Raw genomic sequence first — 14,290 nt, 5'->3', positions numbered from 1 at the left:
AACCTGTAACTCTTACTCCAGTGGACACTGACACATCAAGTCCAACAGTTTCAACTAAACCTACTACAACAATGACATCTCCAAATGGTTATGTTATTAATTTCATCAACTGCTACTGATGGTAAGATTAATTTGTTTAATAGTATTCTCCAATCAACACCATAAAATGATTCCCCACTAAATACTACTACTATTAACAATAATAATAGTAAGTGACATCAACAATTAATTTCTTAATGCAGTTCACTTCATATAGGATACTGTAAGGGTTGGCACCAGGCCAAGGCCCCTCCGGCCACCAGAGGGAGGCCTCAAGTCAACCACACCACTAATCAGGTTTAACACCCAACAGCTGGGTTAGACCTAATAAAAGCCCCGTGACCCAGCCATTCAGTGCTGGGTGTTTGTTAAATATTTGAGCCAAGCTCCTAGCTGGTAACTTCAGGTATTGTGGTCTGTGAGCCTTCCTGCTACACCTCACTTCTTATCTGTGAGGGTGTTTGTGTTTTTATACCTCCCCTCTCCAGTTTTCCATCTCTAGTCTGTCTCTCTCCCAAGGCTTCCCTTAGCCATTCAAATTCTTCCCTGTTTTCTGGTCTTGTTTGGGAAATTTTAGTTTGGTTTTCCTCAGTGCATCGGGGTTGCCATTTCTTCCCGTTCTTCCTTTTTCCATGCTTGGCATGGTGTTTAGTTTTTTTCATTTTGTTTTACTTGATCCAAGATCTAACTGTTTTGCACAGGGGCCCACCCTTGTTAGAGTGTGGTTGCTCACCCAGTAGGCTATTGGTGTTATCACTTAGCTGATCTGGGTTCAAGCCTGCCTTACATATTGTGGGGTTTCATAAATTAAATGAATGCTAAGCTTACACTAATGGAGAATAATGTGCAGAATGGAATAGGACTAATGCTTGAATTAATAAAATAATTACTGTATGTCCAGACATAAAAGGAAATGCCGTAGATGTGCATATGTGTGATTACACAAGAAGACATGTGTAGGAGATGGTCAAACAGAGGTGACGGCTGAGATGGAAAAACACAAAAGCAGAAGTGGTGCAAAGCCAGAAAAACTATAAGTCTGTCTGCTGCAAAGTTATGCTTTAGATCTCACTCGCAATGCGTTGTGAAGTGACATCTCCAGAGCTCTGCATTAATAAAAGGCCACAGGGTAACGCACTGGTTCCCTTCTCTTCTTTCCTGCATCAACGGACACGACAATATACGTTCTTGAACTGTTTTACAGATGATCTTTCCTACAAAGGGCCATACTCATAGATACTTTGTTTCCCAGCATTCATACGTGACTCTACACTGGATCCTACTTTTCAAAGCCCTATTAATATGATCAGTTAATTATTCATGTTGTGTTTATGACCTGATTATATATAATCTTGCATTCAGAATGTGATTGTGTTTATTTTTGATAGGGTGTGATGTTTGGTTGTTAGATTGTAGATTGTGTTGTGGTGATTTTTAATGGTGCTTTTATTACACAGTTTGATTTTTTTTTTTTAAACTACCCTTCAGGAATTTCTGCTCAAGCTTACTGTGGCCTGCACAGTGTTGTATTCCCAAAGCTTGAGGAGCTGAAGACAGACCTGGTAGCTGTGAAAGAAACACACCACCTAATGGTGGCAGGTTATGGTGAAACTGATGAAGACACTGAAGAGCCATATGAGGATGTCACCACAGATGCTTCAACAGATGATGAATTCTAGACTCCATCCTGTCCACTGCATTTACCACATTAATTTCAAATCTGTATGCCTATATAATACATGTAATGACGTTTTTATCCTTGTCTCTTTGTAGCTAGGTTGTTTGGTTGGGTGTTCTTTATAGGCTATAAGAAAATTAAAAAATGTATGCTAACCTTATTTCTTTTCAGCAGTAATTAACCTTTGTGAAGATGTGATCAAAACATTGTGTTATAAAGCACATATTGGAATAACCCCTGTAAAACCATGTGCAGGTTATTTTGGGGCTACAATCCTGCACTTTTAAAAAATATATTTTAAAAAAAAATGAACCATTTGAATCAGTAATGAACGGAGCATTTAATTCTGTTTGTCTAGTTGCTCAATTTCATAATATAAGCATATATTATGCAAGAAAGTGCTTGCATAACTGCGTAGCCTTGGTACTGAAACACCAGAGTAAAGATAAGCCGTTTTGTTGAACATTGTATTGTGATCAATAAGCCTAATTTTCAGTTAAAATTGTATAATTTCTTAAGAATTTATTATTATAGTTGTTGTTTAGGTTGCATTTTGATCCTTAATGAGTGTTCAAATGACTTTGGATTATAACGAATACAGAGTGAGTGAATTGTACCTATGTGGAATGATTACTAATTAATTAATATATAGTTTACATGTATAGGTTATATTTACTTTATTTATTTAGATTTTTTAATCTGAGCCTGATGACAAAATGATAGCATAAAGAGGGGGAAATGATTTTAAAATGTGATAGTGTGATTTCTGATATGAGACTATAATGTCATTTCAGCTGCACTTCTGTCATTGTTCTAAACAGCCACTGAACAGAATTTAGCCCTCCATTATGTCATAATGTGTGTCATTCTATTTCTGACCCCAGATCAGTTTATTGAGTGGATTTGCCGATGACGATCATTTTAGACAAAACATCAACAGAGACTACAAACAATTCTTCACGCGTAAGAGGTACTGAGAAACGAAAACAAAACTTAAGTAGAATTTAATTTTATCTACAAAGGCAGATACTAAATATTTGATAACGGAATCGTATTATAAACAAGTAGCCAATATGCGAATTTAAAATGAGAACACACATTTTAATGATGGAGAACTTTTGACTGAACGGAGAGCTAATTAGCGAGCTGATAGTGAGCTCCCAGCCCCACTAGTCACGTGGTACGGCCCGCCGCCTGCAGTGGGAGTTCATGGTCTTGTGTGAAACCACGACTATGTAGTCACACGCCTGCACCGGGTTATTCTCCTAATGTCTGTGTGTGTTTAAACCCCGGTTGGTGTGTGCATCCCTGTCGGTCTGTGTTCGCTAATGTTCACGTACGTGGTGCACTTTATGTTTGTAAGCTATGTTCAATGCTGCACATGTTCATTTTGCCTGTTTCTTGTGAGCGCCACTGTGTTCTTTATTCGTGTTCGTCTAATAAACGTCTGTCTACGTCAAGCGAGTTTGTGGGACCTGCGGCACTCGGGCCATCACAGCTGTTTAATTTCACGGACCGCACAAATATTTTCAAATGCGGAATAAGTGAGTAGAGAATGAACTAACAAAAGGAAACCTTGATAAATAAAAGGGGACGTAGCTGAAAATATTCGGGTAACCGAACTCCATTAGATGAAATACGTTGACTGAGACAAGGGAAAGTGACTTATGGGCTTGTTTTAGAAAAGCCTCTGCAAGACCACGAGTGTGGCCATTATGCACTGTCGCACAACAGACAACCTTTATTTCACATTTATTAACATTTGTAGAAGAAATTGAGCTACGGGTGGCCATTTGTTCTGTTACATAATAACTGTATATAAATATATAAAGTCTACAGGCTTTGATTTCTCATTTCCATATAGAGATATGAAACTGGGGTACAAAGGTAATCCCGTGCACAAATGCATGTAAAATAAGCCTTGTTTTATAGAAAATTGTGTTGTAATCAAAGCCTAATTTTCAGTTCAAATTCAATTACTTCTTAGGAATAAATCTTTAATTTTAATTTTTTTTTTTTTAGTTGTCAAAAAACACATACAAACTGTTCACTTTTTAAAAGAAATAAAATGGCTTTATTATCGTTCAATACCATAGAGCTTTCTTCTGTCCTTTCTAGATGCCAAGGGACAACTTCATACTAATATCATTACCAGAAGATACAAGAGTCATAAAGACCCTGCTACCATTGCTGGGTTTAAGCAGCATTACTCGGCCAAACTGGGAGAAAGTGTAAGTGTCTACATCATTTTATACTATAATTTTAATGATTTATATAGACTGTATCCACAGTTTTATTTATTTAGCCTTCACACTTTCCTGACTTATACAGATGGTAGTCCAAAATATGCTGTCCATTAGTGGAGTTTCCACTGCCCAGGGGTGGTCAATGGATGATTCATTTCCTTTACAATTCATCACTGATTATTTCTCATTTCTCACCCAAGAAATGGGAGGACTGTAAGGAGGTTCGTACCATCCGGAGCAGAACTGCTGAACACTTTATGATCACAGAGTCAAAGGAAGAGATTTGCTCTTTGGACCACAGCGCCCATGTAGAAGGTGCAGATGTACTTTCTTGCATAAATCTAGCTTTTCATTAAGAACACACAGTAGGACATGATGTTTGTTCACTTTAAATATGTGCCTGTACTTTATTATGTAATTCCATTTGTATTGATTTTTGGGAAAAATAAACATTTGTAGATGTAAGAGAGGATCTGGGTGGAGTAGCGGAATCTATTACAGAGGCAGTCAAAGTGGAGAATACCCCAGCTGGTGAGTAGCATCAAAGCACCACATCAATAATCAGAGTTTACATACATCCACTCCATGCACACCAGTTTTAAAATTCTACTTTTATTTCAAATATAAAGGCTCAGAATGCAAGAAGTTGAAGAGAGTACGCATCTTCTTCAGACGAGCATGGCAGGCTATAAAAAGCACCTTGTCCTGTGCCAAGCGCTCCAACAAAATTAGCCCTACTCTTTAACTTTTCCCAGGTCTTTTTACCAATTTATTTTGTATTTCTTTTTTCCCTTCATTTTCCCCAACCTGTCTTTTCATCTTCTGAAATAACATCTTTTGACTTTTTGATTTATTTTTGATTAATAAACTTTACTTCATGCAAAGATTTTGTCTGTTTGCATTCTGGACCTTTTAATCATATTTTTCATTCTAAGACCAACCAGGTTATAATTCTAATTCAGCCAAATAAATCTTGAATGATTCAACTCACTTTAATAACATTTTTAGATTATCACATATATGTACAGTTTCATGTCACTCAGCATTAAGAGAGAATTTCACACTCACCTTTAGTGAGAGGAAGTACAGTAAAGAGAAAACATAAACTGAGCATCTCAGTTTATGTAATTCCTTATCTCAATGGAAACACCATTGACCTCCCAGCACACACTGACAACTGTGTTCAAGAGTAGGGGTTGGGTGTCTGATAGAGGGCTAGGGTGAGCTCTTAGAGCTAAATGGCCCTCCAAACTGAGGGTTTCAGAGTCTCACTTCAAATTGTGCATTAGGAGAAATTTCTCAGAATCCCTTGTGAATCATTGAAAAAATGGATGCAGAAGACAGGGGTAGATTTCAACCACTAGCCTTTTTAACTCAGTCCCAAGGAGCAAGATGACACTTGAAAACAAGGAGTAGGAGGAAAAATGAGAGGGGATTGGGCCTTGCTAAAAATCTAAGCACTAAATCTAAGAATACAATGGTTTAAAACATATTACTTTTAATATGCATGGTTTTACCTAATCCTAGAGATATATAATAAAGTTAAGATATCTGTTACAGGACAAGGAGGTTTTCAGATCCAGTACAGACATTAAGTCATATAAGATCAAATAAATTTGAAAAAAGAACAAACATTTTTACTCTATAATGCACCATCTTAAAAAAAAATGAGACCCCCTCTAAAATCCTCAATGTCAGACCTAGCTACCATACACTGTACATTCTTTAAATTGAGAACAGCATTTTGAAGTCTGATTTCTGACTCAGTTACTGTTCAAATGGACAAATTAACACAAATTACATCAAATATGGCCCATCCAGTTACTGGCTTAGACACAGCGTTAGTGTAATTCTTATTACTTTATCTGACACCAAATCAAAGGTGATAAATCTGATTTTGAACCCTGACAGACTCAGAGGGGCCTGGATGTTGCACCAACTGCTGTGATCAGATCATCATAGTGAATCAACATACAAGACAATGCACTGGGAAATAACTCAAAACTGATTTATAAGTGAATCACAGGACTGTTAGAGAGTTTGGAGCTTAATGTACGTCTGTCACATTGCTATGTCTGTTTTAGAATTACATAGTTCCATATGACTTAAGTAATATTTGTATGAAACACTGATATATATGACCAACATACCTAATGTTATAACTGCCCCTGATTTGTGTGCTACAGACTGCCATGATTGGTTTGTCAAAACAAATGAAGACTCATTCAAATATCACTCAACAACTTTATTTCCATTCAGATGCCTGGGTTTGTGTACATCTGTATTCACTGTGCCATCAGAAATAATCCAACAGTCTGTTACTTTTTCTCATATCTGGTGTAAGGGAACTGGACTAAGTCTGAAAGGAGCATTTAATTTTAAGTTTAATTATAGCTAAATGAAGTCCCTTCTATATGTAGCTCACTAAAATAGCACAACATTTAGCCTTTCATTGCTCTGAGATAATACAGAGACGTGACTATATTTGTTGCTAATTGATATGAGAGATATCAGTAGCACTCCCATCGTACTGCTGACTAGACTGTGTGGGAGACGTCTACCACTACACAGTGGGGTTGGTTATCTTTCCCATGAACAGGATACTCCTGATGTTCTTCTCCACAATGAAGACTAGGAACGGTCTGCTGACTTCTGTTTTGAAAGGCAACACTGACATGAGCACGATTTCAACAGTTGTGGCAGCTGCAGCCTGAGTGCCCTGCTCATCCACGCTGAGGACGGCCTTGTGTAGGACCTGTGGGGAAGGACCAATCTGGACAGTCATTGAATGACACTTTAAAGTATGTAAGCAGTAGATGCATTAACTTCTGAACAGTCCTTGATGGAAAGCAGTTGGAATTTGGCTGTGGCATCTCACCAGTGTGTTGACTGAATGTAAAATCATTGTGCAGTGTAAAGCGTCTTTGGGTACTGAGAAAGGCGCTGTATAAATGTTACTTCATATCGTATCATATCAAGAGAGGCAAACCTAAAAATTCAATTTTTTATTTGAAGCTGAGAGTGCAGTCTAAATTCTACTGGATATTTAAGATGGGCAGTCTCTGCCAAGATCCCACCAAATTTCCCATAACGGAAGAGAATGATCACATCATTGTTCTTTCCAAAACAAACAGACATCAGAAAGCCATTGATTTTTTTGCCCCAAAGACCCCCCAGACGTCTACTGAGAAGGTTTTAAACAATATTTCCCAAACTTATAATGTGACACTCTAGACATGACAGCAAATCTCTTAAAGGGTTTACCACATACCTTGGAAACTGCCAATTTGGCCCCTTTACTGATTCCAGAGAAGTCTGCGCTGTCTGAGAATGCATCAACCATTCCCATCTCCTTCAGTGTGTCCCCAAGACAGGAGGAAGCAGACACTCAGAACTTGGGCATATACAAGTCCAAAGTGCTGGAGAACAGAGATGATCAGTCAGGAAAACACACTCTTACATGGAATAGCATAAGCAAAAATATTTATTTAATACTTTTTTGCCATTGGTGACCTTGTCAGGGAGTAAAGGTTCTACTCTGTGGTAGTACTTAACATGTTTAAGTGAAATTCTATTTTTAAAAGCATTTCATGATACATTACGTTTCGTGGACTTTTTCCTTCCAGTACTTGAGGTGATCCTTGCTGATGTGTTTCTCCACCTCCTCCATTTTTCCCTGGTCAGGCAGGACGATCATCATGGACACGTTTCCATTATATGGCAGCATGATAATGGACGTAAAGTTGCCCTGGTCATAGTAGAAGTCATATTTGCCATTTCTGTTCATCATATCCACAGGCACTGTGGTGTTCTCATCCACATGAAAGTCACCTTTGCTGGTGTGCTCCACTTTAAAAGCCTCTTGCCATTTACCTGACAGAGTGAAATACAAAACTGGTTAGTGCAGTTCAGGTGAAATACATGAAAAATTATTTAATCTCTAGTGGGTTCTGCTTGTCTACTCTTACCTTTGAAATACATATAGTTGATGAGCATCATCACAGTGGCAGCATCCAGACTCTTGACCATATCAGTGATCATGTCCTTGGTCTTTTTGGCAATTAACTTGTTGATCTCTTGCACAGCGACTTCAGGTGTGGAAAAGTCCACACTGAAGGCTTCACCTTTGTAGAAGTGCTGGATATCTTTCAGAAACTTGTCTTCAGGCTTGAAGCCTTTTTGTACAGCTGCAGCTCCTCCTATCTCCAACAGTAGGGCATCCTGGCTGTGGTCCAGCATGTGGAGAAGGTGCTCATAGCCTTCATTGACCTGATCAGCTGTGAGAGCACTGTAGTCCAGAGTGCTGAAGATTTGTGAGTGGGTATTGCTCTTGGCCCCCAGGGCCAGCATGGATAGAGCCATGGAGATACTCAGAGGAGAGAAGAAGATATTCTTGCCCTGGGTGTCAGGATGGCTGGCCAGCTTCTTGTAGAGGGAGAAGGCAAAGTCTGCGTTGTGGGGTGAGAGTTTGTGGCAGGGTTTGTCTTCTCCATTCTGGTGGGGGTGGGCTGCATCCTTGCCATGATGGAGATGTTGATGGTGATCTGTTGAATGGTCTTGATCATGATCCTGCTCCTTGATGCCTACAGTCCAGTCCACTGACAGTATGAGGACAACCATCAAACAGCACTGGACCTTTCCCCACATTTTAACACCTGCAGAAGCACTGCACAGATTTGAAATGTATCATATGCAGGTTCATTTAAACACAACTGTTACATTAGAAAATAGTCAACACATGGATTTTCATAAGAGAGGTATATACGTGATAGCCTGCATGGAGACTACTTCTGAGTCTAGTCTTTAATTCAGTTTTTACATTTTTAAAGATGTAATAGATCACTGTTGAAGTGTTTGCCATTTAGTTGAAACAAGATCTGAGGAAAAAATTATTTGTATCTCCAGAATATCAGTCATCTTACAGTACATTTACTTACCATCCACGTCCTGTCAGCAGTAAACTATTGGGATTGAGTTCATACATTTTATAGCCTGTTTCGTGTAATCTGAGGTCAGTCCTTTAAACATTAACCACTGAGGGGCTGTTTCAAATAGAGCAGGAACATTGCACAGCATTCATCCTTTAGTTAACATTACTGATGCCAAAACCCTGTACGCTGGCATTGTTAGCTCTGGTATTGATTTCTGTGAGGCTGTGTAGTCTCATTCCAAACTCAGCTGCTGCGGTCTTCGAATACACTAACTGATCTGTGTACATAAGTGCAATTCTTTTTATCAGCTATACAGGATGGCAGTCTTTTTTCATATTAGCTAACATGTACTTAGTACTTTCAGAGCTCTTTTTATTCTCGGTACCACTGACCTCTCTGAGAACCTTCACACAACTTGAACGATTCCTCGCCATCGCAGCCAGTTTTGGAAGCTTTTGAAAGTGCACATTTAGCCACACAGCATGTTTCAATCTCAGGTGTATGCATTTTTATTTTATTTATTTACCTCATATTTCAATTTAAGCTTGTATCATTAGCCCTGCTGTCATCATTTACCATCAGGGTCATCTGCAAGCTCCATCTCTGAGCCTTTATGTGGTTGAAATGCACAGAGTTAGCCACAGTGCTAGCAATAATATCTGACTAAATTAGCTTAGCATTTCTCATCATGACGATTGAGCAGATTGTGAAACATTTTATGTTTCCCTTTAAAAGTGGTGAAAAAAAAACTTATTTGAATCTATATTAGGACATTCCCCTGATTATACGTTCAGATTTTCTGTTTTATTAACTCCAAACATCTTTCACTGGTTAATGCTGGTTATTGTTTTTCTTCTTGAATAAAGAGCATAGATCTTGCTGCATTTCTAGAATCATACAAGGCAGATGCATCATGCACCAAACCCTCCACTGAGTCACCAATGTAAAGAGAAAGATCGCAACTCTACGGATCCACCTCGTTTGACACGAGGAATTCCTGATACGCCCAACGTAACTTAGCGTGTAAAACATACAGAAGGTTAGAGTGAAAATAGTAAGACATCTTAAATGACATCACATTAATATTAATCCAGATGGGGTGTAAAGGGAGATATGTTTTACAAGGGGTTGGTTGTCCGCATGTATTTTTTTTTTTCACTGGGAGATTTGCATCTCCTCACATCCCTCTTCAAATCAAGCCCAGAATATAGTTCTGGCTTTCAAAATATGACTAAACACATGCCAACCCATTATGTTTTACTGCCTCCTCAACCAGAGCAGTCTAGATCCAGGGCTGTTAAAATATATTGTGGATTTAATTTTAAAATTGAGAACAGCATTGTACACGCAGTGAAGTTTCATTTTCATTTCAGTTCCAACTCACATAGAATTAAACCCTTTATATGTTTTATTTAGCACATAATTCTATTGATAAGGATATGAGGCTTGTCTCTTCAGTGCCTGACATGCCAGTATTACTGAGATTTCTTATGATCATGTTCTTAGCTAACCTACATACAAAGAGTCAAATGTTCAAATGTTGTGTCCAGTGTTCAGTTGATCCCAAAATTAGCTAAAGAGTATTTGTACTTTTTCTGCTATCTTAAAAAGATCAGGCAAGCAGACCTAAGCTTGTGAGATTTTTTTTTTATTGACTTTGGTTTGGCACAAGTTCAGGACAAGTTCAATAACCTGTTTTGTGAAACCTGATTTGGTCTGAGAGTTGGCACCCGACTATTGTGGACCGTCCTTCATGGTCAGCCAGCATGCTTGAAGAGCAAACAAACTGGAAGCTTGTGTCATTACATTTGTCTCCTTGCCATGTCTGTTTTGTATATTTTCCAGTTCCACAGGATTCAGTGATACATGTGTATGAAATGATTGATTAAGAATTTGAGCAGTAATGCTAATGTTACATGTGACTCTAATTTACATATTACAGACTGTAATAATTATCAAATCATCATTTATTCAGTGGAACACAGTATTAACTGTGGTGAAAACAGCTGCAGGATTGTCTTGCTCATCAATATCGAGGATCTCCCAGTAGAGCTGAGGAGTGCCTGGTGGAGCTGATGCCTACCTGTTGGAGTTAAATTCTGCCTGGTGGAGTTATGGTGTACCTGGTGAAGATGAGGTCTGCCTGGTGGAGGTCCACCTGATGGAGATGAGGTACATATGGTGGATTTGAGGTGTGCCTTAATACTACTTAATTGAAGTGTCACAGCATGTTTATATTTCCCCCTAGGATAATGTAAGAGAGATTATAAACATTAACTTCCTGTCACACACTTCACCATTTAGTTAACTGTTGGAAAATCTACTTACATTGTAAAACATTCCTTGATGACACTAAGTAGGAATTTTTTTTTCCATCATGAAGGTTCACACTGTGAACTGTTTGTAATTTTTTAGAATTCACAACCACAACCCACAGGAACATTTCCCCAGGACAATTTTAGCTTCAACAGTTTTCTGGGGAAGGATCAATCTGGCAATCTTGTAACAGATACAGTTGTACTGCGCCTTTAAGAGGGAGCTTTATGGTTATGTAGATTGAGTAACTGAGAGAGTGTGTGTGTGTGTGTGTGTGTGTGTGTGAGGGGAGAACCGTCACCTTTCTGTTCGTCTTCTCAACACTCCTTTTTCTTTGGTAACGCTGTACGGTGCTTTTTACTGTTTCCTTTATGTATAAGTACAATGATGGCTTGAAGTGGTCCAGGAGAGAATAAAAGTCTTTCAGATTGCCCACAACTGTGTGTGTATGTCACTCCATGTTTACTGCACGCATCGCGGTTACCCCATAGCACCTGTTCCTCACTCCAGGTAAGAAGCGTTACACTGTTTTCATTAATAAGCCTTTGAAGTACTTTGGGTGTCGTAGCGAAATGAACTGACCAAACAGCAGTGAGGGAGGTTATGTTGGGTCTCACCCCCTGAGCTTCTACATCGTGTGTCTATGACAAAGGACAGAGCCACTTAACTAAGAATGAGACCGTCCTCACTGACAATGTGAGAATATCTGATAGATCACTGACTGATAAGGAAGAAAGAGGACGTACCACATGACAACTTACAAAACCGACTGCATCTCTATATTTGGTATGTGTTGTGTTAAGGTTAGTTAGTCAGTTTCAGTTAGTTAGTTTCATTTGAATACACTTCCTCTCCACTATAAGTGTACTTGTGAAGTCATTCAGTAGACTGTATTGAAGAGTGTGTACGGTGTGGATCAGCAGTCCTGCTGTAGCTGTGTGTAGTGTGTGTAACTCAGTAAGAATGCAGGTGTGTGTTTATCTGCTCCTTGTGCTCCACTCTGCTGATGATGAGTGTTACCTTCTCTCTACAGGTGTTGTCATCCTCATACATTCATTTACACAAAGGTATTTATATCTGGGATCAGCAGAGAGTAGCAGCTCACCACTTACCCCAGATTCGGTCTATCGACCAAGAAATGTTTGAAGCCCAAATTTTGCCTCTTTAGTTTAGAACAAAAGTTGTTAAATGCTAACATTGCTAACAAACACTGGAGGTCAACAGCAACTTAAATATAGCCTTGGTAAATACAAGCCCACAAACCAATCTCAAGCCAGTCAAACTGCATCCAAGTGTTAATAAATGTCTCCCAGACTAGTCGGTGTGTCGTATAACTCACTGTGAACTAGACAAGTGAAGAAACACGTCACCGGGAAGCGACCTGGATGAGGTTTGAGGACATGTAGCTCGATATCTGACTTATTTATAAATCCTATTAGCTATCGTTGCTGTTGGCTTCCAGTGTTTGTTAGCAATGTTAGCAGCTTTTTTGTTCTAAAGGAGCGAAATATGGACCCCAAACATGTCTTGTCCATCCAGGTTAAGGGAAAATAAAGTAAATTTGCTTCTTTGCCGATTTGTCCCGTTAAGTGGCACTGAAATCTGCGCTGTGGTTCAGTCTGGTAGACAGGAACCGGTGCTAATTACTTGCTAATTGCTAATTAGTTACTTAAGATCAGCATAAGGTAGGAATTGTAGGGACTTTAGTAAGACTGACAAAATTGAGAAACAAGAAGAGTACAAGAGTTTTGTGACTCTTACAAGAATCATTTTGCACTATAAATCTGTATATTTATAAAAACAACTTGTTTTTTATTATGGCGTGGTATGTGAAATGTGCTCACTTGTTTATTCCTGTGTGTGTTATTTATTCTTCACTTGTTCAGTCTGTGTATGATGCAGCTCTTGTCCACTACCCACTTCTGTATCCAGCTGCCTGTTACAGAGGTCACACCTCATTGTGGTTGACTGCATATGTGATGCAGTCCTTTACATGTGGTGTATGGTGTATGTGTTTGGTGCTTCTGTGTGTTTTCCCGAGTGTGGGTGGGTTTGGGGGAGAGACTACAGAGGATTCTGATCTCATGAATTTTGACATGCCCATCATATCCCTTACTGAGCTAGCAGTAAAAAAAGACAGTACTACTCTATATTACCATGGAGACCAGAGGAGGGACAGAGCTCACTACTTGCGGGTTAAAGAGCTGGACTGGTACTGAATCCATTTCAATCAGGAGGTCTCAGCTATCAAGACTTCCTAGGTGGGTTTCAGCCAGACAGCGGTCTCCCACTGTGAAGACAGTGTTTTGTTTTGTTTTGGTTTTTTTTGTTTGTTTGTTTTTACTGTTTAGTGTAGTGTAGTGACTCAGATTAGGCTGGATCCCTTCTCAGCTTTTCTGAAACACAATCCATGCTTAACTATTTGGTCAACCAAAGTAGCCCAGATCTCATTAGTGATGGTTGCTCTTCTTCATCCTCATCCTCTCTCTCCACTATTGGCCTCTATTTATATCCAACAAAGATATCGAGCCTGTGGCCTGTTTATAGTGCTCAGGCTGCAGTGTTGGTGGCCCAAGTGTTGATGGGTGCGGAGCAGGACGTGCAGACCCCCTCGTCTGTGAAAGACGTTTATTAACATAAAACATGGTACAACAACAGTGGCACTCTCATACAGCGGTGAAATAAGTATTGAACACGTCACCAATTTTCTAAGTAAATATATTTCTAAAGGTGCTATTGACATGAAATTCTCACCAGATGCCGGTAACAACCCATCCAATCCACACATGCAAAGAAATCAAACCATAGATGTCCATAAATTGTGTAATAATGAGAAATGACACAGGGAAAAAGTATGGAACCTACTTGAAACGCAAAGTCTGCATTGTGGGGTGAGAGTTTGTGGCAGGGTTTGTCTTCTCCATCCTGGTGGGGGTGGGCTGCATCGTTGCCATGATGGAGATGTTGATGGTGATCTGAATAGTCATGATCATGATCCTGGTCCTTGATGCCTACAGTCCAGTCCACTCACAGTATGAGGACAACCATCAAACAGCACTGGACATTTTAACACCTGCAGA

The 14,290-nt window shown here is 39.2% G+C and overlaps 1 long non-coding RNA gene and 1 pseudogene across 1 annotated transcript; one reads left to right on the top strand and one right to left on the bottom strand.

The window, feature by feature from the left end:
* The first annotated feature begins 3,797 nt into the window (after nt 1-3,797).
* On the top strand, nt 3,798-4,836 carry LOC145660199 (uncharacterized). Its single transcript, XR_014126384.1, has 4 exons — nt 3,798-3,948; nt 4,164-4,278; nt 4,423-4,494; nt 4,593-4,836. It is a non-coding gene; the product is annotated as an uncharacterized LOC145660199 (long non-coding RNA).
* A 1,395-nt stretch (nt 4,837-6,231) lies between these two features.
* Nucleotides 6,232-8,829, bottom strand: LOC145660197 (alpha-1-antitrypsin homolog; annotated as a pseudogene).
* Nucleotides 8,830-14,290: the final 5,461 nt, after the last annotated feature.

The sequence above is a fragment of the Electrophorus electricus genome, chromosome 2 (assembly GCF_041902795.1).
Source record: "Electrophorus electricus isolate QZ-2024a chromosome 2, ASM4190279v1, whole genome shotgun sequence".
Classification (NCBI taxonomy): Eukaryota; Metazoa; Chordata; class Actinopteri; order Gymnotiformes; family Gymnotidae; genus Electrophorus; species Electrophorus electricus.
Note: the sequence above shows the minus strand (reverse complement) of the source record. Positions and strands in the feature narration are given on the sequence as shown.